We start from the raw sequence: 24,637 nt of genomic DNA, 5'->3' as shown, positions 1-24,637 counted from the left end.
TATATAATTAACTATGTTAGGGCCACTAGGTAGCTATTTAAGGGGGAAAAACTTATATCCCTACTTTATTTCTTAAGTTGAACTCCAGATAGATAAAAAACTTTAAATGTTATAAATAAGAACGTAAAAAATACAAAAAAATGAGAGATTCATTTTTGTTTCTAATCTCAGAGTAGGAAAAGTTTTCTGGTTTTACCCAGAAGACTTATTTATTATACATTATCACTTAAAATAAAAGGCTTCTATAGGGCCAAAACTCAATAAACAAGGTCAAAAGACAAACACAAAACTAGGGGAAATATACACAATGTTTATCACAAGGAACTTAATATGGTGAGAGAAGAGGCAAAGGACATAAACCACATTTCACGTAAAATGAGATATACTTGACCCTAAAATTTGTAAAGAATAAGATACTCATCCTACTTCATAATAAGAAAATACAAATTAAAACTACCAGATACTATTTTTTTTACCTACTTAATGAAATAAAAGATGAAACATTTGTTAGCATATTTGTTTCTGGGGATCTGGAGAGTACGCTCATACAGCTGGTGTGATAGTGAATGATCAAAACTTACTACAGAGAGCAAACTGTAAATGTCTATCAAAATGTACAATTGGCTTCTCTTGGAATTAATCCTATAAGATGCAAAAACACATTCCTACAATGCAATATATTTGCCACAGCGTTATTTGAAGTAGGATAAAAAGATTAAAAATAGCATAATTGTCCATCAATAAGAAATGATTGAATTAAGCATCTATAGAATGGAGTATTATACAGCCTTACAAAAGAACGAATATAATAAACTCCAGGAATGGACTCTAGGTATGCTCAACCGTGACAAAGGTGTAAAGGCAATGCAGTGAGGGAAAGACAATCTGTGAAGCAAATAGCACTGGAATAACTGAATAACTATATCCAAAAGAAAACACAACCTCAGGCTCTTACTTCACACCATACACATACATTAACTTAAAGTAGGACATATATCATATGTTTTCACTCACATGTGGAACTTGAGGAACTTAACAGAAGACGATGGGGGAAGGGAAGGGGAAAAAATAGTTACAAACAGAGGGGGAGGGAGGCAAACCATAAGAGACTCTTAAATACAGAGAACAAACTGAGGGTGGGGGGGGGGTGAGGGAAAGGGGAAAAGGGGTGATGGGCATTGAGGAGGGCACTTGTTGGGATGAGCACTGAGTGTTGTATGTAAGCAATGACCACGGGATTCTACCCCAAAAAACAAAAGCACACTGTATACACTGTATGTTAGCTAATTTGACAATATATTATATTTAGAAAAAAAAATTAGGGTATATCATAGACCTAAATGTAAGAGTTGAAATTATAAAATTTCTAAAAGAAAACATAGGAGAAAATCTTTGTAACCATGGTTAGTCAATGATTTCTTAGTTACAGCACAAAATGCACAATCAATGAAAAAAATTGATAAAATGGACTTCGTCAAAATTAAAACCTTTTGCTGTTCAAAAAAACCCACCCTTAGAAAAATAGACAAGCTATTAACTAGGAGAAAATATTTGCAAAACAGAGCTGATAAAGAATATATATGGAATATATAAAGAACCCTTACTCTTAACAATTCAATAATAGGACACACAACCCAATTAAAAACTGCAAAAATTTTGGATACTTAACCACAGACAATGTCCAAATGGCAAACAAGCACATGAAAAGATATGTAAAAGAAAATGCAAATTAAAACCGTGACATCAGTACACATCCAGTAAAATGTCCCAAACCAAAAAGACTGAAAGTACCAAATGCTGTTGAGGATGTGCAGAAACTAGAGCTCTAACACACCGCCCCTGGGAATGTTACAGGGTATAACACTTTGGAAAACAGCTTGGCGGTTTCTTAAATAGTTAAATATATACTTACCATGCAACCCAGCAATTCTACTTCTGGGTAACTACTCCTCAACAGTGAAATCAAACGTCCATATAAAAGACTTGCACACAAAGGTTCGCAGCATCATTATTCACAGTTGCCCCAAATTGAAAACAATTCAAAGGTCAATCAAAGAGGAGATAAAAATTGTTATATCTGTACAGTGGAGTACTACCCAACAACAAAAAGGAACTATACTGTTATATGCAATAATGTAGATGGATTTCAAAAGCAACCTTTTTTTAAAAGTTTACTTCTTTATTTTGAGAGAGATGGAGAGCAAGTGAGTGGGGGAGAGGCAGACAGAGAGGGAGAGAGAGAATCCCAAGTGGGCTCTGCACTGACAGCGCCCAGCCCAACGGGGCTTGAACCCATGAACCGTGAGATCATGACCTGAGCCGAAATCAAGAGTCAGACACTTAACCAACTGAACCACCCAGGCGCCCTGAATCTCAAAAATTCGTTAAGTGAAATAAACAGACACATGTTATCTAAGGAGCCAGGTATAGAACAAATGTTGAATGATTTCATGTATTTGAAATTTTGAAAAGCAAAAAACTATAGAGATGAAAAGTTGCTGGGTGGTTCCTGGGCTGGAGGTAGAGGCTGGAAGTGAATGCAAATGAACATAATGAACTTTTTGGGGGTAATGAAATTCTTCCAAAAGTAGATTCTGGTCATGATTGTATAGCTACATAAATTTTCTAAAACTCATCACAATGACAATTGGAAATGTATGAATTTTATATTATGTAAACTATATCTCAATAAAGCTGTTATAATTTTGAAAGAAAAAAAATATGTTGTAATAATGGAGCGATCTCCAACCTGTATAGTTGAGTACAAAAAGCAAGATTGTGCCAGGTTGCATAATGCTACCAATTTTGTTAATAACGAAATAAAAGTATACTTTCGAGGTGCAGAGAATATCTCTAAAAGGATACAATAGACCTGCTAATAGGATTTGCCTCTGGGTAGGGGAATGTGATGGCTGGGGTAGGGGAAGGGGTATAGAGGAAACATTGTCACCAAATATCCTTTTGTACCAAATCAAAAATAAGGAGAGGAGAGAGGGAGACAGAGAGAAAGGAGTTTTGAGTCCCACACCAGCTCCGTGGCTGTGGCCAATTATCTGAGCCTCTATTTCTTATCTGTAAAATGAAGGGATTGGTCAGTTGATCCCTAAGGATGCTTCTGATTTCAAGTTCAAACTCTGAGAATTTCTTTAGGACAATCATCTCATATCATCGGATCCCTCTTGATCTTCCCCTCTCAGCATATCGCCAACTGCCATATATAAAGCCACAACCAAAGGCTTTGTTCTTTCTCACTCAGGTGCCTCTCCATGTATCTGGTCCCCATCCTCCTGGCAACATGTACAATGTGGCCATCAACCAGGGTGAGAAGGTATCCCAGCAAGCAAGGTGTATGTGGGAGGAGTGACAAGACCATACAGAGGCGTGCTCACGACTCACATTCTGGGGGTGGCTGCTTAAAATTAAGTCCCAACCCTCTTGCTTGCCAGCAGTGTGATAATCAACAAATGGGCAGTTCTAATCTCATCTGCATGACAGGTGTAAAATAGCACCACCCTCTTAGGGTTTGTTGTGAGGATGAAGGGTGATAATTCACATAATTGCTTCATACAGTGCCTGCCCCACAGTAATATTCAATAAATGTTGGCCTTTTAATTATTAATCTGAACTCCACTGCTCATGGGACCCACTTTCCTGGCAGTGGAAGGAAGAGAGGCAGCTAGGTTATCCAGCTGTGTGCTCACTACAGCCATGAAGTAGGGGTTTGGGGGTGACAGAACGGTTTGTTGTCTTAGTCCCAGAACCCAAAGGGAGATACTGGAGTAATTTCTGCTGCCCCCAAGCCACTCTCACAGAGGGAAACTTAGAAGATTCTATCCCTGGAGTCAACGATATCCTGAAAATGTGGTGAATGCAGGCTATAAAAGTGTAAGGTTGTGACTTCAGGCTGGGGGTTGAGCCAGCTAAGTTAAACAGCAAGTTTCAATTTGCATGATAAATGTGCTTTAAATTATATTTGGATCAAAATATCATCAAATATTAATACTAGGGCCATTGCATAACCCCCTCACCATGGCAGCCATTCAATAAATGTGAGTTGTAGCTTCAAACCAAACCAAATCAAACATCTTCCATCACCATGATGTGCACAGGCTCATGCTCCCCCATTGCAATCATCGGGCAGCACAGCAAGGGACGAATCTAAACCCAGACCACCTGGGGTCCCTGTAACTTCAAGTGCCTCAGTCAGAGACAGCGACCCAACACGAACACAACGAAAAATTGATAGCTTTCAAGTGAATTAAATTTCCCGTGTATAAGGTGATAGTGAACCCGTTGTGCACACACTCTCTGCCTTATACATTATCAAGTCAAATTCTACAACTAGGTTGCAGAAGGCAGTTTACTTCAGTGGGATGCCCAGCTCACTAACTCTCTCATGTGCTTCTGTTCTCCCTAACTGGATTGGAATCATGTTTGTCAGGGACTGTGCTTTTAAGCATTGTTGTAGTCTCAAGAACAAGAGCCCTCCACGGTCCTGCTGGCCTCACATTAACTTTCTCTGAGATCCTCTAAAAAAGCTCTTATTATCTCCAATTTAGAGATGAGAAAACTGAGGCTCAAAGGGAAACAATTTGGCTGAAGCAATACAGCTCTGTGAATCTCTAGGGATCTGAGGACTCAGATTAAATTTACTGATTAAACAGTGTTGTGAATGTCTATGTACCTCTGCTCTTCAAATATAACTATATTAGGGTGATTAATAAAGTATAAATTAATTTTTAAATGTTACTGAATTCAAAGGGCTTTGGGTTATTTTGTATTGTTTCTAACCTACTGGGGGTTTTGAAAATGGGTTTATTTTTATAATTTACAATGGAGTCCTCATGCTGAGAAGTCTGGGAATCACTGCAGGAGACCAAAACTGGGGTTCACTAATAAAATGCAGGGAGGTACTTTAAATAATCTAGGTCTTGGGTGGCAAGCAGCTTTCCCATTCTTAAACTGCTGCCTACAGCCAGTTTGTATATTTGACAGAAGTCTAGAAAGTGTCTGGAAGTATGTATCATTATTGTTTAATTTCTTCATCAAACAATTATCTTCAAAAAAAACTACTGATTCCTTCCTTCTTATCTGTGTGACCTTGGGCAGTTTGTTTAACCCATTTCCTCATTGGCAAGATGGGGAAAAGAACCTACCTCATATGATGCTGGGACGGTCACACGAGCTAATGCATGTGATGTCTTTCATACATTCTTGACACATAGGAAACACTCAGAAAATATTATTGTTGCATTAGGCACCACTGAGCACTGTTTTTGACACATAGTCGGGACTTGATAGACGTTTTTGGAATGAACGACGAATAACTGAAACCATGAAATAGGAAGAGAGGGCAATTCTAGATATGTGATTCGTCATCTGTATTTCCTTCATCATAGGCAGGCAGTTAGGACAGCTGCTTTTATGCAAATGCTGTGTTTGGGAGCTATTACTTCAGTGAGCTCAAGCTAGAGAGATAATGGTGCTTCTGTCTCTTCTGGTCCCGCACACTTTACAAGTCTATCAACTTTATGTATCAGATGCATCAAAACAGAATTAGGCAGAAAGATCTGGGCTTGGAACTCAAGTGCAAGTTATATTCCTCTTTAAAAACTGCAAGAGGAAACAGGCCCAGTAGACCTTCTAGATAGGAGAGAAGCAATGCTTTCTTACCACAAACCAAAATGCTGAGGACCACAGTTATAAGAGGGTCAAAGGAAGTTAGAATGAACTTTCATAGCAGGCTCAATGTTTATCTAGCTTAAAATTTCACTTCCAGATTATCCCATGGATAGTTATTTGGCTTTATTACCTAAACAATATTTGAGCCTAATAGAGGGGTTTTTTTGTTTGTTTGTTTCAGTGTTTGCAAAGGGCAGTGTTGAAGGTAACGGTAAACTACCTGTTGCTGGGCTTTAATAGATGGGCTGCCCTGAGTTTCAGTGCTGGCTGACATACTTTTTTTTAACATAAGTCTCAGATGTAGAGACAGTCAGCTTTTCAGAGCTGGCTGCTTTTTCTAAGACCAGCTGGTAATAATCCTAGCAGCTATGACTCCACAGCTGTCCCACGTGGGTGAGGCTCTGGGCTCGTGCTACAATCACTACAGTGAATAAATTCCAGTTCGAGCCTTTCACAAGTTTCCAGTAAATTAATGGCTGTACTGACTAGAGAAGAATGCATCCCTGTCACCTCCATCCACTGGCCCTGTTCCTGCCCCTGGGACCACACAGAACAAATCCAGTCCTTCAAGTATCAGCTCTTGGAAGCATGTAAACCTATGTTACCAAGCCCCAGGCCTCCAACCCACCTCCTTCATAACTCACGGGTTCCTTCAGTCAACTTAATCTAGACCTCCCCAGCAGCATGTTGTACACCTCAGCAAACTAGTTTGTCCCCGTCCATCGTCTTTGACCCAAAATGTCTCCTTCCCCCATCCCAGTAGTCTGGTCAGTATGCAAAAGACTGGGCTCCAGGGGGCCCATTTTTAGGGCCATGGTAACTGCCGGTATTCTCTCTCAGCCAGTTCAGATGAAGTAAAAATCAAGGAACTTGAAATGAGAATTACTGATTGCCTTATTATTTTTCTAGCTCCTAGCCCTAATCTTGTCTTAGGTCTTCTTCTTTCCTCTTTACAACTAATAGAATATCTTCTTACCAGTGTTGTTAGGAAGCCCGGATACTAGTAAATGATAGTTACTATTTGAGCGCCATTTTTTGTTTGTTTGTTTGGTATCAAGTGCTTTATATTTCTTATTTTATGGGATCTCATAATAACCCTGTGAGGTGGCTTACTCATTTTTTAATCACCATTTTACAACTGAGGAAACTGGGATGCAGACAGTTCGTGCCCTATAACAGATGGTAAGTGGAGGACCTAGAACTCAAACCCTGGGTTGCCTGACTTCCAAGTTTGTGTTCCTCCCACATATTGCTCAGCCTCTTTCTAACATAACACCCTTGAACATTCATAGTACTTTACCCAGCCATATTGGGCACACAATGAATGTGCCCCCTTTTTCCTATCATCCTTTGTCTTCCTTGGGGAAATACATAGACATCAAGAGACATCTCAGGGAGAGGAAGGGGTCTCAGGGTAGGCCTCTTTCACTCCTTCTACCCTCACTGGGGTCCCTAAGCCCCTTTGATGGCTCTGTTATATCACCTTCAGTAGCTATCATTACTCAAGCTCAGTAGTTCTCAACTGGAGGCAGTCTGGTCCCCTGCTGAGACATCCGAAAACAGGGAGGATACCTTTTGCTTATCAGAATGAATAGGGGCCACTATTGGCATCTAGTGGTTGCGGATGGGCAGGGATGGTAAAATTCTGCAATGAACCCACACAAAAGAGCAATAATGTATATTCCCTTTGAAAAGGTCAGGGCCATGACTGTCTTCTTGCCATTGTCCCTCCATGCCCAGCACAGTACCTTCCCCTCCATAGATGCTTAAGAGAGGTCTTTTAAATGAATGTTCTCCTTTGTCACCCTTCCCATTTTCTGCCTATCTCTTCTACCAGTGGAGGTTCTGAAACAGAGCTGTCCAACTTGCCTCTAATTACTGGAAGCAACTTTAAACTTGGAGACCTCATATAGCTGTCTCATCCATTCCTCTTTTCCTCCCCTCTTTTCAAAATTTTCAACAACTTGGAGACCTAAGTCTAAGTTGATCAATTATGATTTACCCTTTTAGTGAAGCTCAAAGACACCCCTTTCTACAGTAACTTTCAGTAGAAAATTTTTTTCCTTTAAAGTGGATTTAAATACCCTAAGAGGGTATTAGGTTGATGACCTCAATGGATGAATTGTGAAGTGGTCAACTTCAAGTGATGTGGTCAAAGCACCATCAGAAGCCCTGGTAGGCTTCCTCTCTCAGACCCATGAAGCTACAGTCTGGATGTGAGTGGAGGAAGGGAGAGGCCTCTTAAGAAACCAGTGAGAAAAATGCTAAAAGCTGGAGGTCTGGCTGGTTTCCTCATTCTTGGTGAAATGTCAACGAAGTTGGTACCAAGTAGATCAAGGAATATACTTCACCGCAGGACAGATAACTTGTTAAAGGAGGGTGAACTTGCTGGGATGAGCACTGGGTGTTGTATGTAAGCCAATTTGACAATAAATTATATTAAAAAAATAAATAAAGGAAAGAGAGAACTGGAATCCCGTGAGATGTCTGCCCATGCCCGGATTCCAGTCCCATGACAGCAGAACGATGCTATAGGGTGGCAGCCTATCTGTGGTTGGATATTTACAGACTTCATTTGTTTTGCTTTCTGGCCGAGTTCCTTGATGAGACCCTTAGCTCTTTTCTCTTTTATAAGTTTCAGAGAGAAGGTTCTCTTTCCACCCTGGGAATTCTCCATTCTGCTCCACTCTGGCTCTCTTACTTTTTAAAGAGTCTTAGGGAGTTGTTTAGGAAGTCTTAAAGTTCATTTTCATTCTCTCTTAATTGAAAATTACTCTCTACAGAGTAGCACAGCTCAGGGCTTATAAGGAAGGGCTGAGAAGGATCAAAGCAGAGAATTGTGGTGAAGGAGGGAAGAACTAACACTTACTTAGCACCCATTATGGGCCATGCATACTACCTATTAGGTATCTCATTTTAATCTTTCTCCAGATCCATGAAATAGTATATTAGTCAGGGTATATGCTAGGTTGTACTTTAATAACAAACAACCTTCAAATTGCCATGGTTTTAAAAGAAAGAAAGAAAGAAAGAAAGAAAGAAAGAAAGAAAGAAAGAAAGAAAGAAAGAAAGAAAACAAGGATTTATATCTTACTTCCATTTCATATCCATTACCTGGATCAAATGTGACTTTGTTCCAGGTCATCTTAACTTTAGGCCTCAGGCTGACAGAATAGCTATTACTGGAAATGTTTCAGGTTGCTATGGCAGAGGGATAGAAAATCATGCAAAATCATGAACTACTTCTCAAAGATTCCACAAGGAAATGACACATGTCACATATGCTCACATTCTGTTGGCCAAAGCAAGTCTCAAGGCCAGTCTACCTATAAAGGGAATAGAGAAAGGCAATCCAACTATATGTACAGGGAGTTAGAAACATTTGATAAATAAAGTGTTATTGGAGCTGAGAAAATGGATGCTTAGGAAAGCTAGTAGCTGACGGAGTTGGAATTCAAAGCCAGGTTTTCTGACTTGGTCTCCTGGGCTCTCTGCTCTCCTATATAGTAGGTGTATTCTACAAGCATGGTGTTACATACGTAGTGCTGTATCTTCTCTCCAAATAAATTGTCTGTGGGGCTAAGAAGGAGGTACGTACGTGCACCTGGGTATGGACAGGTTAGAGTCAAATCAAAGTCATAGTGGCTCAGCCTTTATCATCCCCATTTCTACTCCCTATAAAGGTCTTTAGCACACTTGGTGTGAAATCACTATGTAACAGAAGCTTCATCTTTGAACACATTTCTTTTCCATCACAGTATCAAGTGCAACAGGTTTCCTTACTTATTGCTTTTATTTGGTGCCTAATGAGAAAAGGGCCACTCAGGCCTTAGTTTGGTAAGACTGCTGCCTGGTCGATGTTCAAGGTCCAGGGGAAAGGATGTCACAGATTCCCTCTATTACTTTCAAGATAATCTCCAGAAAAAAAAAATTCTTGCTCAAAGAAAGAATGAAATAACAATACTTACTGTGCCAGCTCTTAGAAAATCAATCCCAATATTTCATCTCCCTGGACCCCAGAGGAAATGCTATGCTATGTTAGTTCCCCTCAGACTTTTCTAATCCAAGTAACCCTAATGGGAGAGAAGAGAAATCCTAAGTGGTCTGCCACAGGTGCAATTGCAAACTTTAACCAGTCCTGTGTGTGTGTGTGTGGTGTATTTGTTGTTTTACATTCTGCTTCATTATATGTCCACATTTGTTTGTATTTAAAATGCTCTATGGGTGCCACAGTGACTTAGTCAGTTAAGTGTCTCTTGATTTCAGCTCAGGTCATGGCCTCATGGTTTGTGAGATTGAGCCCCATGTCGGGCTTTGCACTGACAGCGCAAGGCCTGCTTGGGATTCTCTCTTTCCTTCGCTCTCTCTCTGCTCCTCCCCTGTTCTCTCTCATTCTCTCTCTCTCTCAAAAAAAATATTTAAAAAGTATTTTAAATCACTCACCACTACATAAAATTAATAAACCAGAAAAATACACTTATTCTTGATTTTCAGCACCCCCTAGAAACCAGACCTCAAGCCCTCCCCATCCATGAACAACAATATGCTTATCAGATGAAAATGGGTCCCAGAAGGATATGGATAAGGGTTACTTTTAGGCTTGTGGGTATGGTGGGTTTCCCTTGGCAGCGAGAGTACCCCCAGAAACAAGGAGAGAATAAAGGTGAGAACAAGGAGGAAGAGAAGGGGTAGGGAGGAAGGGACAAGAGGACCATGAAATGATATCTGGAGAGGGGGAGGAGCCAGCATAGCCTAGTGAGCAAGTTACAAATACGGCTTGGCTCAGTCGGTTGAGCATCAGGCTCTTGATTGTGACTCAGCTCAAGATCCCAGGGTTGGGCTTCATGCTGACCATGCAGAGCCTGCTTGGTATTCTTTCTCTTTCCCTCTCTGCCCCTTCCCCACTCACGTGCTCTATTTCTCTCAAAATAAATAAATAAACTTAAAAAAAATTTTAAAGCATACGGAAATAACTCAAAACTAATTTATTTATTAAGACAGTTGTTAATAACATTTTTTATTGGTCACATTTTCCTTATCTGTTACAAAAGCAAAGTGCTTTGTCTGAAGCACAGCTAGCTACAAACTAAGCAAATTATATAACCTTGCTGGTTTCCGAGCCATAAAGCATGAACTCAAGTGTTGCTCAGCCTAACAGAGTACATAGCTTGCAACACCCTTTGGAGACAGAGAGTGCAATTTAAGTATTATATGTTATTAAATAAAAATGCCTATTTAGGAAAGGAACTCTCCATTAGCATTACATGTGCCTTAACTAGTAGTCAACATCTGGTAGAGCTGGAGGTCGAAAATTTTTTGACATAAGGGACCCAGGCATTTATCACTTAAAATAGTAAATAAAAGAACAAAGAAACAAGCCCAGACAGTGACAAATAGCATGTACCATTAAGGCATTGGCTTGGTTCAGAGAGAGATTCCTGAGCTAAAGAAGGCCTCATTTACTGGAATGGAAAAATATAGGGCCAGGAAATTGCTCAGAGGTCTCCTGTCTCTTCCTGTGCACGTGGAGACGCACTATGTGTTGGCTACTGTTTTGGATCAGAATCTCAGTTTTAGAAATAGCCTGAGTTGTGTCCTTGGAAAGTGAGAGGGTTGTGTGGTATATTTGTGTGTGATGAAGGAGGAGGAGGAGGGGAAGATGTTGGGGGGAGACATTTAGATGCACTCTGGAAACAAACTGCTTCCTTGGGCCTCACAGACAGTTACCAGAATGGAGCTGGGAAACTGGGCAGCTAATCCGGGCTTAGGGAACCTCCAAGATTCCTGAAGCAGCTCTGAGGTAGAGCCAAGTCAGCCTGCTGACAACAAAAGCAGGTTCCGCATGTTCACACTAGATGGCTGATTTCAAGCCTGCCTATTTTTCTGGGGCGTGGGCTGCGTCTTTTTCATTCAACAAACATTTATCTGGCAATAACCTGTCCCGGCAGACACTGTTTTAGGCACTGGGGATATATCATGAAACAAAAGACAAACATCTCTATGCTTATGGAGACTACATCCTAGCGGAAGGAAATGGACGCTGAACAAAATAAGTAAGTTATACGTCAGAAGATATGGAGAAAGAGAAAGCAGGAGAAAGAGTGAATAGAGAGTGCTGAGGAAGGCAGGGTTAGGGTGGCCTCACTGAAAAGGTAGTACCAAGAAAATGCTTGAAGGAAGCAAAAGAGAGCCATGCAGGTATCTGGGGAAGAGCTGTCCAGGAAGAAAGAGCAGCAAGTGCAAAGGTCTGGAGGTCAGAGCCTGCATGCTGTGCGTGGGAAACAACCAAAGGCCAGTGTGGTTGAAGTACAGTGAGCAAAAGGATGCGGTAGGATATGAGTTCCGAGGGGTAACTGCATCATGGACAGCCTTGGAGGCCACTGGGTGGACTTTGGCTTTTACTCCAAAAAGATCACAGGAGAATTTTAGGCAGGGGAATGACAAGATCTGACTTACATTTTATTTATTTATTTATTTATTTATTTATTTATTTATTAAAAAATATTTTTTAATGTTTATTCACTCTTTTGAGAGACAGAGTGTGAGCAGGGCAGGGGCAGAGAGAGAGGGAGACACAGAATCCGAAGCAGGCTCCAGGCTCTGAGCTGTCAGCACAGAGCCCGATGTGGGGCTCAAACTCACAAACCATGAGATCATGACCTGAGCTGAAGTCGGACGCTCAATCGACTGAGCCACCCAGGTGCCCCTATTTATTTATTTAAAAATTTTTTTTTAATGTTTGTTTTTGAGAGAGAGACAGAGCATGAGCGGGGCAGGGGCAGAAAGAGAGGGAGACACGGAATCTGAAGCAAGCTCCAGGCCCCCAGCTGTCTGCACAGACCCCGACATGGGGCTCAAACTCACAAACCATGAGATCATGACCCGAGCTGAAGTCAGACGCTCAACCAACTGAGCCACCCAAGTGCCCAAAGACCTAACTTACATTTTAACAGAATCAATTTGACTATTGTGTTAAGAGTAGGCTAAAGGGAGTCAAAAGTTGGAAGTCAGGAGAAGAGCTAGGAGGCTATGAGGAAGTGATTTTCCATCCATTTTAGAGTAAAAGCTAAAGTTCCTGGAGGAAGGCTGTTGTGGCATGGGCCAGGGTAGGGGTAGTGACGGTGGTGAGAAATGGTTGGATTCTGCAGAGGAAATTAAAACACAACTCAGAAAGTGTGGTAATCCCTATACTGGGGTACCCCAGAAGTCTGTCCAGGAGTATGTCAGAGAGCTGTGACAGAATGGTGACAAAGGATGTGCCTTCTTCACTTCCAGGAAAGGAAGAAGAGGCAGGATTTTTGTTGGTGCAATCACCTCACCTTTTGTCTTTTTTTCCTTCCTGTTAATTGAGAGCCTATTTTGTGCCAAGCACTGTGTTGGGATACAACAGTGAATGTGAACTAATAGGATCACTGCCCTTACAGAGCAGTCCACAAAGGGAGTCAGGTGTTAAGTGAATAATCACAATAACAAATGTAAAATGACCACTGTGACACATGCTGAGTGTCAAAATTGGTATGTCTGCCCTGGTCGGGAGGTGCTGAGGAAAGAACACTTGAGCTGGGATCTGAATAACTATGTGCCAACCAGACAAAGGTGACAGAGGGAGAGATGAGCGTCCTAGGCCCGGAGAATGGCATGCACAGAGGTTAAGAAGGGAGGGGGAGCACAGTATGGATGAGGAACTGAGAGAAAGCCAATATGAGTAAAATGCAGAAAGCTTGGGGAACATGAGCAAAATGCAGCTGGAGAAATGGACAGGGTCAGACTGTTGGGCTTGCTGGCTGAGTTCAGAGTGTGAACCTCACCCTGAAATCAATGGGAAACAACTGGAGGCCTTAGCAGGGGAATGATGTTCCCATGTGCTTGCTGAGTGGAGTAAGAGGGATGTGGAAGGCCACATACGAGACAAGGACAGCAGCTCTGGTGAGTTGGTGCTTGGTGCTTGCTTGGACTGGGAGAGAGCTGTTGTGGTCAAGAGGAAAATGAAGGCTGGGATCTGAGAGGTATTTAGAAAGTAGAGCTTGGGTTTGGATCAGCCATGAGGGGTGACGGAGAGGGAGAGTTCAAGAAGAATTCCCAGTTCTTTGTTTAAAATACTTGTGCCAGCAGATGTACGACTCTCCTATTTGTAGAACTCACCTACTTGTATTAGACCAAGCCAGAGGGTAAGTCAGAAAGAACATCTATTTTTTTCCACAAATATTTAAAAATAGGATTTTCTGTAGGATGGTTTAGTTAGTGTCCAGCCTTACCAAGAACAGAGGGTGAGACAGATGACTGTCCCCAGGCCTCTCCGGCCCCACAGCCCTGTTGTATAATCAATTGATGCAGTCCTGCTTAGAAAACACGATGTCTCTTGGGGCGCCTGGGTAGCTCAGTCGGTTAAGCGTCGGACTTCAGCTCAGGTCATGATCTCGCAGTTTGTAAGTGTGAGCCCTGCATCAGGCTCTGTGCTGACAGCTCAGAGCCTGGAGCCTACTTCGGGTTCTGTGTCTTCCTCTCTCTGCCCTCCTTCCATTGCTCACGCTCTCTCTCTCTCTCTCTCTCAAAAATAAACATTAAAAAAAAAAAGCACAATCTCTAAACCAGTGTTGTCCAATAGAAACATTATATAATACAAGCCACAATGTAATTTTATATTTTCTAAAAGCCATATTTAAAAAAAAAAGCAGATGAATTTAATTTATTTGAATAACTTATTCAACTCAAAACATCAAAAAATATTTAAGCATGTAATCAATAGAATAATTATCAGTGAGGTACTTTGCTTTTTTTTTTTAAACTAAATGATTGAAATCCAGTGTGCTTTTTACATGTATAGCATGACTGAATTTGGATTAGTCATATTTTGTGTGGTCGAAAGTCACACAGGGCTAGTGAGTACTGAACTGGACGACATGCCATTAAGCCATTCCAGCGGCCACACAGATCTTAAAACCACATACAAAACACTGGAAATAGCTGCTTCTACAGTGATTTAAAATGCTAAGAACTACTTTATTTTTTTTTAATATTGTTTAATGTTTATTTCTTTTTGAGAGAGAAAGAGAGAGCATGAGCGGGGGTGGGGCAGAGAGAGAGGGAGACACAGAATCTGAAGCAGTTCCAGGCTCTGAGCTGTCACCACAGAGCCCGATGTGGGGCTCCAACTCACAGACCGCGAGATCATGACCTGAGCCAAAGTTAGTTGCTTAACTGACGGAGCCACCCAGGCGCCCCTATACGAACTAGTTTAAATACAGCTTCTTAAATTTCAAAATTGAGTACTTTGTGATTAATTGTGTGAATTCAAGGCAATTAGTTTTCTTTTCCATGACTCAGTTTACAAAAAGGAACTGCTGTGGTGCTGCATAAGTATACCAACCTTGTCAGTCTCAACAATCATTGACTCCAGGTTAAGGAAATTCAAATGGCTTTTCTTTCTCTTTATTTTAATTATCATTTCCCAAAGATATCCTTCCTTCCAAACTTCTAAATTCTTCTATGATATCTGAAGGTAGAAAATTGGCTAGTTCAATAGTGAACTGACAAAATTCTAAGAATGATTTTCATTCCAAGGCAAAAAAAAAACAAAAAACGAAGTTGGATTTACTGGGGAAATTTGAATACTAACTGGATATCTGACGATTAAGGAAACTCTTTATTTTTTAGATATTACATAGAGTACTGTGCCTATGTTTTAAGAAAAATCCTTATGTTTAAGAGGTACATCCTAAATATATTTATAGATAAAATATGATGTTGTGAATCTACTTCAAAATCATCCTAATTAGGAGGTAGGAAAGAAGGTAGGGAATAGATGGAATATGGTTTGTCATAAATGAAACATGGTGTGAGACATGGGGATTCATTGTGGTATTCTCTCTGCATTTATAGTTTGAGTATTTACATAATAAACATGTTTCTTTTTCAAAGGTAGATTTTCAGACTTTCTTAGGTACTACCAGACGTAGGATTTTCAAACATTCCCTTTAAATACTGCATATGCTTCATCGCACAGATGAAGAGGCCTACCTAAGCATCGAGAACACACACTCTTATTTAACACTGCAGTGGAACAAAGCCCTGGGTCCAAAATTCCCATCATAGTTTAAACCTCTGGTGTTTTTAGTGGTAACATAACTTTGCCCTTTCATCCCACACTTTGGTACATGTTTAGGATGTGTGCGTGTGTGTGTGTGTATGTGTGTGTGTGTGTGCGCGTGCGCATGTATAGGCAAAGCCTATGCCTTCGGTGTCAAGGAGATCCCCACACTCTGCCTGAGCCTCACAGGGCCTCAGGGAGCATAGTGATAAACCATAGAGACAAAGTACATTGCAAACCCAGAATGGTGCAGATGGCTGGTCCAAAGCCATAAAGACCATTACCTCTTCCTCACATCATGGAGGCTACATGGGATGGGAACAGGTAGGAGCAGAGGAGGGAACTCAGAGGGGATGTAACCTCAAAGACCACAGGGCATAGCACTTAAGACCCACAAAGGAGGATATATGAGTATAGATCCCTTGTCACGTCAGGTTGTCTTGCATTTTGTGAAATTCTGTTGTAAGGCTCTCTCTAAATTCCATGAGAGATTTCTAGCCACCTCCTATCCACTCAACCCTCCAAAACATTGTATTGGGAGATGAGGAGGCTGGAGTCTATGTCCAAGTTCTTGCCCAAGACATTGCAAGGATCTGAATAGCAAAGTGAGAACACAGGACTATATCTCACAGATTCGATACCTTCAGACACCCTTGCCTGACAGGCTCATATCTTCCCGCTTTCGAGCCTTTGGATACTTGACCTCTCATTGAGAATTACAAGGCAGGCACTCATTTTCACTCCCAAAGGAATATCACTGCTAGTGACTACACAAAAGTGTATACAGAGAAAGAGAACAGGATTTAGTCTGAGAATGTTTTCCTTTGCATTTTCATCAGCCAAAAGAGTACTGAGTTTAGGGTACCAACATATGGCACAAATGTTAATTTTAAGGAAGATTTGGCGAACATAATACGCTAAGCCATGCTACTTTCCACACATATGATACTTGGCTTCAGTGGTGGCAATCCAGTGCCAGATTTTCTTAAATGTCAAGCATTTTAAGAAATGGTTTCTTTGAATTAAAATTACACACCCCCAAAATGGAAATACTACTGAGATGTTTCTAAATAAAATGAGGCAACAGCTGACCAGAGGCCACGGCAGACCTCTGGACTGCCAAACATCAGCAGAGTGCTGTTTTAGCTTCTAAGCAGTATATCGTAACCAGATGTGAGCTGGCAGGGTAGAAGAGGAGTTAGGTTTTCGCAGCACCCACTCTGCGCCAGGCGCTGTGCAGGGCTCTGCATGCTCTTCCAGTTCTCCAGAGTGTCTTTATGTACTACTCCTTCCATGCAAGTTTCAAGGTGGCACTCAAAAATATACAATACCAACAAGATAAGAGAACTAAAGAAGATGGGGCATTCCATAACTTAATCCTCACATCAATCCTGCGAGACCATTATTCCTTATAGATGAGAAATAGAAGCTCAGAGGAGAAGTTACTTGCCTGAGGCCAAAGAATAAATAAGTGCATTAACCAGATGATCATCTGCAGAGTATAGAAATCTTTGGGGTAGAAGAAGTCTTGACAATTTTCATTGAGGATTCTTCCTGTCTGTTGACACAACTCACCTGTGCTATCTAATTCACGTGAGCAAGTGAGAATTATCCATGGAAATGATTCTCCCTGTGTCAGCATACTCTGGCATTGGGCAGTCCTCATGATCAGAACAGTCTGGCAGTAAAATATGTTGACCCTGCAGCCCCTAGACTTGTTCTTACTAAGCTTCCCTTGACCACTTGGTTTATCAAGTTCACTCCAAGTTCAGACCTGATTATCTCAACTCCAATGGCTCATTTTCACCCATATCCTTCTTTTCTAAATCATCATATACATCACAGATAAAATGCTCATTTCCAGACTGCTCTCTCTCTCTGCTTATGAGTCTGAGTCTAGATTTCCAGTTATCTGCAAATCCATGTGATGGGGAGAGACTGAGAGGTATACTTCCCAGTGGATTGATAACAAAGTGTAGGGGAGGAGGAACTTGGGAATGACAAAAGGCTTACAGGAGCCAGTATAGAGTCAAGGTCATCCAGTGGGAAGTAATACATGATCTGAGATTCTAGACACTTGGGCTCTGGAACTTTAAAACTCTCATCTTCTCTCTGTGCCTCTGTCACATAGAAATATTAATACAATCTGACCAAGATGATGCCTGAAATCCTCTCCCATGCTTGAAACAACCTACAATTAATTCTCTTCATCTCATGGGGTTTTTGTGGAAACTAAATGTAATAGTGGATATAAAAGTTATTTTTACAACTTGAGAATATCTTAGTGTAATTTACCACAATATTGCAAAATAATTCTTTCAATAAACCTGGAATTATTTTTTATTCCTATTACAAAAATGTTGGGTTAAGTTTAGCAGCTTATATAATTTCAGGTGGAAAACAAAAGGATTCAAAGATGGTAAAAAGATGCATTTAAGGAAATGAGTAGTTGACCTTCCTGGAAATCAATTTGGTAATATGTACTAAGACTTGAAGATTCACATCCTTTGACTCAGTAATCCTATGTCTAGAGAATCTAATCTAAGGAAATGTTAGAGACTCAACCAATATCTATGTATAAAAGTTATCTACTACAGTGGTATTTGTATATGGCATAGAGACGTACAGTAAATACTGTTGGAAAAGAAGACATATTCATGCATATAAAAGACTTGAAAGAAACAAACCAAAATATTAACAGTTACTCTTGGTAATGGTATTCTTCTTCTCGTTTTCTTCTTCAAACATTTTAGTGTTAAACTTTACAATGGTAATGAATTCATATTATTTAAAAGTCATTAAAAATAAATTGTATAGAGCTGCTCACCTTCATCTAATTGTGGTGCTAACTCATTTTGTGTTTAATTCATTCTGATCAATAGCCAGCTTATCTCAATTGCTTTCATGATTTTCTTCCTGTTCTGCTAACCACAACACTCTGTGGGCCTTATATCATGCCTGTCATTTGCCAGCAGTCTACAGAGCACCCAGAGGTCTGATTTACCATCCAGTTTTAGACTGTCCACATATGATGCTCTTTCCTAGAATATCCCAAACATTCTTTCTTCACATGAAGTTCACAAGATACAAATCGGCCCAGGACTCATTTCTTTGAGAATAAAACCTACCAAGCAACACTCTTAAGTGTGGCTTGTTGGATTCTCCCTAAAAAGTTCTCAGGCAGAGGCATTCTCCACTCACATCAAATTTCCCATGAATGACTACAGAATAGCCTTTTACTCTGAAAAACCAAAGGTTTCAGAAATTAAAGATAATTCGCTAAACTCTAGATTGAATTTGCTCATATTTTGTTATGAAATGGAATCCAAATGAGTTACCTCTTACTAGATGGTAAGTCAAAAGATGTTCTATTATTTATTCATACAGCTCATCTTAAGTTAGCCTCAGCGTTTCTTCAATCAGCACAAATGAAGATGAAAACTTAAAGGGGCTATATCCCAAACACCCCATTAAATGATGTCATCTATCAAATGTACCCTTTTTGTTAAAAAAAAACATAGAAGGTTAATAATCTAACAGAATCAGCCTGTTGCTCGTAATGCAGAGTGGAGGAGAGGGGGAGAGACACAGAGACAGAGAGATCAGCTAAAACCAAGTTATTCCCAACTGCTCAAAGTCAAAAAGCTCCAAGGAACAAACAATAGGATAAGAGGAAGCACTTAAAAGAATTCTTTCTTTTGCTAATCCTTCCAAAGAAATAATCTTTACCCAGAATCTTCCAGATTCAGTCCTGTACCATTCAGACTTTCAGAGTAAGCCTGTCAGTATCTTAATTGGCTTTTCCTCACCACCTCATCAATTTGTCACACAATTCTTACTCACTTTAGATCCAGCTATTTCTTCACACTTTTACACTGATTTGGAAACTGTCCTTCACACTTTGGTTGTACTCTCTACTCATGAAATGTCATCTGCATTAGGATGATTTAGTTTCATGAATGGATTTTCTCCCTGTGTGAATTTAGCCTTAGATGAGCCTCAGGCCTTGTATACTTCAGTTCCAGACATTGTTGCAAGACAAGAGTTTGCGAGGCTGCTTCCATTTTCCTCTCTCTCTCTCTCTGCAAATATATATGCATATATATGCAAATATATATGCACATATGTATGTGTGTGTGTGTGTGTGTGTGTATATATATATATATATATATATATATATATATATATATATATATAATTTGTTTCCCCCTGTGTCAAAAATATCAGTGATGAAATATTGGTTATACTTGTATATGGTGTTTTCATAAACTTTAAATCTGAAACTCAGTCCAATCCTTGTCTCTGGTATCATTCTCTTCAATCACCTAAACTGCCTCAGGCAGGTGTGGGTTTATACAGAGACTACACACATGCCAGATATGATACTGTATGATTTGTCAAAACATTTCTATTACTGGTGACTCCATGAGAATTGGGTGTCTGGTGTTACTTGAAACTAGCTCAAAAAATTTTTTTTGTTTGTTTTAAATCTGTCTTTAGAACTATTCATGTGCATTCCCTTTTGATGGCTTTTGCCCAGTTTTCCACTTTAAGTAGTCACATTTGTGACTGATTTGTAGAAGTTCTTCGATACGAGGTAATATTGTTTCTCTGTCATATGTTGCAATTATTTTTCCAGTCTGCCATTTCTTTTTGAATTTTACATGATTTTTGACATACAGGAATTTTTCTCCTTGTATAATCAAATTATTTTCAAACTTTTCAAGTTTTTTTAGCCAAGAGTTTTAAAAGGTCACAGGTTTGGGGCACCTGGGTGGCTCAGTCGGTTGAGTATCCCACTCTTGGTTTCAGCTCAGGTCGTGACCTCATGGTTCATTGGATGGAGCCCCACATCCAGCTCACGCAGACAGTGTGGAGCCTGCTTGGGATTCTCTCTCACCTTTCTCTCTGTCCCTCCCCCACTCATGCTCACTGTCTGACTCTCTCAAAATACATAAATAACCATAAATAAATAAATAAATAGTCACAAGTTCAGGGCAAAGACACATGCAAGCCTCCGCCCAGTGAGGTGGAGCTCCAGGCTTTGAATGAAGCAGGTACCACTGCTCCCTACCACGTTGTTGAAACAACTGGGCAGGGGACCAGTCTGGAAGATCTGGTTGAATTTACACTCATCTTGTGGGTAAAAAGTCCATTCTGAAACTAGAGGAATAGAAATAGGATGAATACAGTGTGGGGAGGCACAGCAATGACACTTAATATGTGTGCTTATAAGAGTCACTTATGTGATTAGAAATTGGATGACTATTCTATAACCTTTTCCAAGTTCCTGGACTTTGGGTTGATTTCAGGGGATTTTTGGGGACCAATTCCTTCCCAGACCTGGGCAATCTGAATGATTCAGTGGCCAGGGTCCCCTGGGTGCAGGGGAATACTTTCAGTGGTCAGCAGTGTGGTAAGGAGGGGAAGGGGCCTGCCTCACCAGAACTACAACCAGTTCCCTGATAGATAACACTACTACACATCTACAGTGTGTTTCACCCTTTGCAAGGATCCTTCCTTCACCTGCAGTACCATGTTTGATTATTACAGCAACTCTGTGAAGCACGTGGGGTATATCAGAGAAGCGGTATACCTTTCTCTAGAAAGGGTATTTTCTAGAGAAAATATTTTCTATTTTCTAGAGAAAATATTTTCTATTTTCTAGAGAAAATATTTTCTATTTTCTAGAGAAAATATTTTCTATTTTCTAGAGAAAATACCCTTTCTATTTCTAGAGAAAATATTTCTATTTTCTAGAGAAAATACCCTTTCTAGAGAAAGGAGTAAATACAATATCAAATTTAACTGACTTTCCAAACTTAAGTGAGTCTGTGATTGAGTTTCGAAGCAAGGCGAGGGGTACAGTCTACTGTGAAGCGGGCAGCGTGACCTAACAGAAGGTGTACAGGCAAAGAAAGTGGTCACATCTGGGATGAAATGTCAACTCAGCCACTTATTTGTTCTTTGGCCTCAGGCAAGTAACTTCTCCTCTGAGCTTCTATTTCTCATCTATAAGGAATAATGGTCTCGCAGGATTGATGTGAGGATTAAGTTATGGAATGCCCCAACTTCTTTAGTTCTCTTATCTTGTTGGTATTGTATATTTTTGAGTGCCACCTTGAAACTTGCATGGAAGGAGTAGTACATAAAGACACTCTCGAGAACTGGAAGAGCATGCAGAGCCCTGCACAGTGCCTGGCGCAGAGTGGGTGCTGCGAAAACCTAACTCCTCTTCTACTCTGCCAGCTCACAAACTCTGGAGAGCTAAGATGCACTTGGAAGCTTTCCTCTGAAGAGTCCTTGTGTGGTTTATAATCCCACTCATCTAAAAGCCCTTTCCTATCATAACATTTAGAGTGCTGCTGGCAATGAGGATTAGGATTCATCAAAAAATTCAATTATTTGCCCAGTAGGGCTTTGTGTAAGTAGGCTTGATTAGTGTTTGCAATAGCCCATATGTAAATGTAAAAGATCTTGAAAGAGGGTTATTAGAACAGAAGAATCCCGCAACAGGCCTCAGAAGAGAGCTTAGTGTCATGGCTAAGAGTAGGAGTTAGCAAACGACAGCCCTGAGGCCAAATCCACCCCACCACCTGTTTTTGTATATAAAGTTTTATTGGAACACAGCCACTCCCATTTGTTTACATGGCTACTATGGCTGCTTTCTTTACAATAATAGCAGGTTGAATAGTTGCAACAGAGACTGTAGGCCTCACAAAGCCAAAAATATTCACTCTCTGACTCTTACAGTAAAAGTTTACCAACACCTGGCTAAGAGCTGCTACTTTCAGGCTATGTGACCTTAGACAAATAATTTATACTTATAATGCCTCTGTGGGATTCCCTATCTGTGGGATAATAGTAGTAATTGAACAAGATAATCCACGTTAAAAACCTTGCATGTGGTGAATCCTCAGTTAATTATAGCCATTATTTTACTATTGGTAGCATTGATTTATAGCAAAGCCCTTTGTGTAAAACTCACAATGACCCAGGAATAAAAACCTGCTTGTTCAACCCCAGTTTCAAAGACCACCCCCCCCCACCCACTGCAGATATCAACAGCACCTAAAATAGTCACCTTTTCCTGCCACAATGGCTTTCTAAACATCAGCCATTTCGATGTCATTAGCTCAGCTTCTGGGATATTAAAAGCATTACTCTACCTTTCCTCCACACTTAATACAGACATTTGGATTAGTGTCATTGAATATTTTCCAATAACCTGTGTATCCTATATGGGGCAGGGGAAATTGGATGAGGCATTTTAATGGAATTAAATGTCAATAGTATCAGCTGTTTCTTTCTAAAAATATGAGCTGGATATTCTAAAAGGTGTGAACTCCCAATCAAAGTACAAGGGAAGACTCTGCACTTAGTCATTTATTGTACAAAAACAAAAAAATATTTTTTTTCAAAGACAACCAAACTTAACAAATGGCATTAAAAGTCACTAGGGAAGCTGAAAAAACAGCAGCTCCACTTTGCTTCCTAAATATAATGGGAAATGATTTCTCAATGTAAAGAAGAAGTCTTATCCTACAGTCCAATCAGCATATGGAGGTGATTTCCAAGAGAGAAGTGAGAAAAAAAAAATCCCACAGCTCAACCTTTCAGAAGTATCATAGTCATGCAGGGAGAAAACCTTCTTGAGCTCCTTCCTCATTGTCAAGCTTTGCAGGTTAGCAGAGCCAAGAAGAGCCATCCCTTAGTGGGGACCATATCTGCAGCCCAGGTTCTTAGCAGGTAGCAAGGCAGGACCTTGGGGGTAGGTTGGGGCTTGGGAGGAAAAAAAGTGGTGGGGAAGATTCTCTAGTCTAAAACTCATATGTACTCAAATGGTGCACTGGTGGTACCCTACCACCACCAGGTACAGCATGACGTGCTCAGGATGCTTCCCTTTGTGGATTACGTGGACTCCAAAATGGCCATTGCATGGGTTATGCCTCATCAACTCAGCCTTGTCTAGAGAAGAATCTTATTACCCATAGACCCATTTCTAGTAGCCTCGTTATGTGGCAGAAAGAGGATGTCACAGGGCTTCTTCCATCAGAATCCTTCCTCTACCACCCTACGCCCACTCACCTTTCCCTTATTGTATACATTCTTGCATTTATACTCAACAGAGCTTTATCGCAAACCTCCCTCAAGTAATTCTTAATCTTGGGTGGCTGTAAGAATCACCTACAGAGCTCTTGAAATACACCAATGCTGGGCCCCCACCTCCAGAGATCCTGGTGTAATTTAGATCTGGGGAGGGGTCTAGGCATGGCATTGTTTTTAGGTGTTGGGAGTGGGTGGGTATTGTACATTTAAAAGTTCCCAAGTGATTCCAACGTGCTAACCTACTATGGGCAGGGTACTCTTCTAGGTGGGTACAACAGTGAATAGAATAGGCAAGGACCTAGTCTCATGGAGTTTATGGTCTAGTGGAGCAAAACAGAGAATAAATAAATGAATGGCAAAGATTTTTTTCTGATAGTACACTGGAAAATAAAGCTTGGGGCTGTGAAAAGCTGGAGGATGGGAGATCATGTAACTTTAAATGATGCAGGCACCATCACTGTGGGGTCATACTTTACTTCTTTGCTTGTATTAAGCTCTGTTGGCACTCAGGGCTAGGGACGGGGCTGTGGTTACATGCCTTCTTCTTGTTCAGGACAAGTGGTGCCACTGTGTCCCCTGAGCCCAGTTTTTATAGACTGACTCACCAATGGAGACACTCTCTGGATAGCCCAGGTCCATTACTATAACCAGAAGCAGCCTCACAGGGCATACCTTCTCCTCAGTTACTTACTGACAGCATTCCCCCTCCTTCTTTCCCCTTCCACCCTCTATTAATTCATGGCTCCACTTTGAAGTGAT

At 40.6% G+C, this 24,637-nt stretch overlaps 1 protein-coding gene across 1 annotated transcript in view; it reads left to right on the top strand.

The window, feature by feature from the left end:
• The first annotated feature begins 13,357 nt into the window (after positions 1–13,357).
• Positions 13,358–24,637, top strand: part of ZNF366 (zinc finger protein 366) — a 47,447-nt gene continuing 36,167 nt past the window's right edge. The window contains exon 1 of the mRNA XM_042940703.1: positions 13,358–13,608. The gene's annotated coding sequence lies outside the window, so the exon portion shown is untranslated. The remainder of the gene's footprint in view (positions 13,609–24,637) is intronic.

Source organism: Panthera leo, chromosome A1 (genome assembly GCF_018350215.1).
Source record: "Panthera leo isolate Ple1 chromosome A1, P.leo_Ple1_pat1.1, whole genome shotgun sequence".
NCBI lineage: Eukaryota > Metazoa > Chordata > Mammalia > Carnivora > Felidae > Panthera > Panthera leo.
The sequence above is the reverse complement of the archived record's forward strand: the minus strand, read 5'-3'. Positions and strand labels throughout refer to the sequence as shown.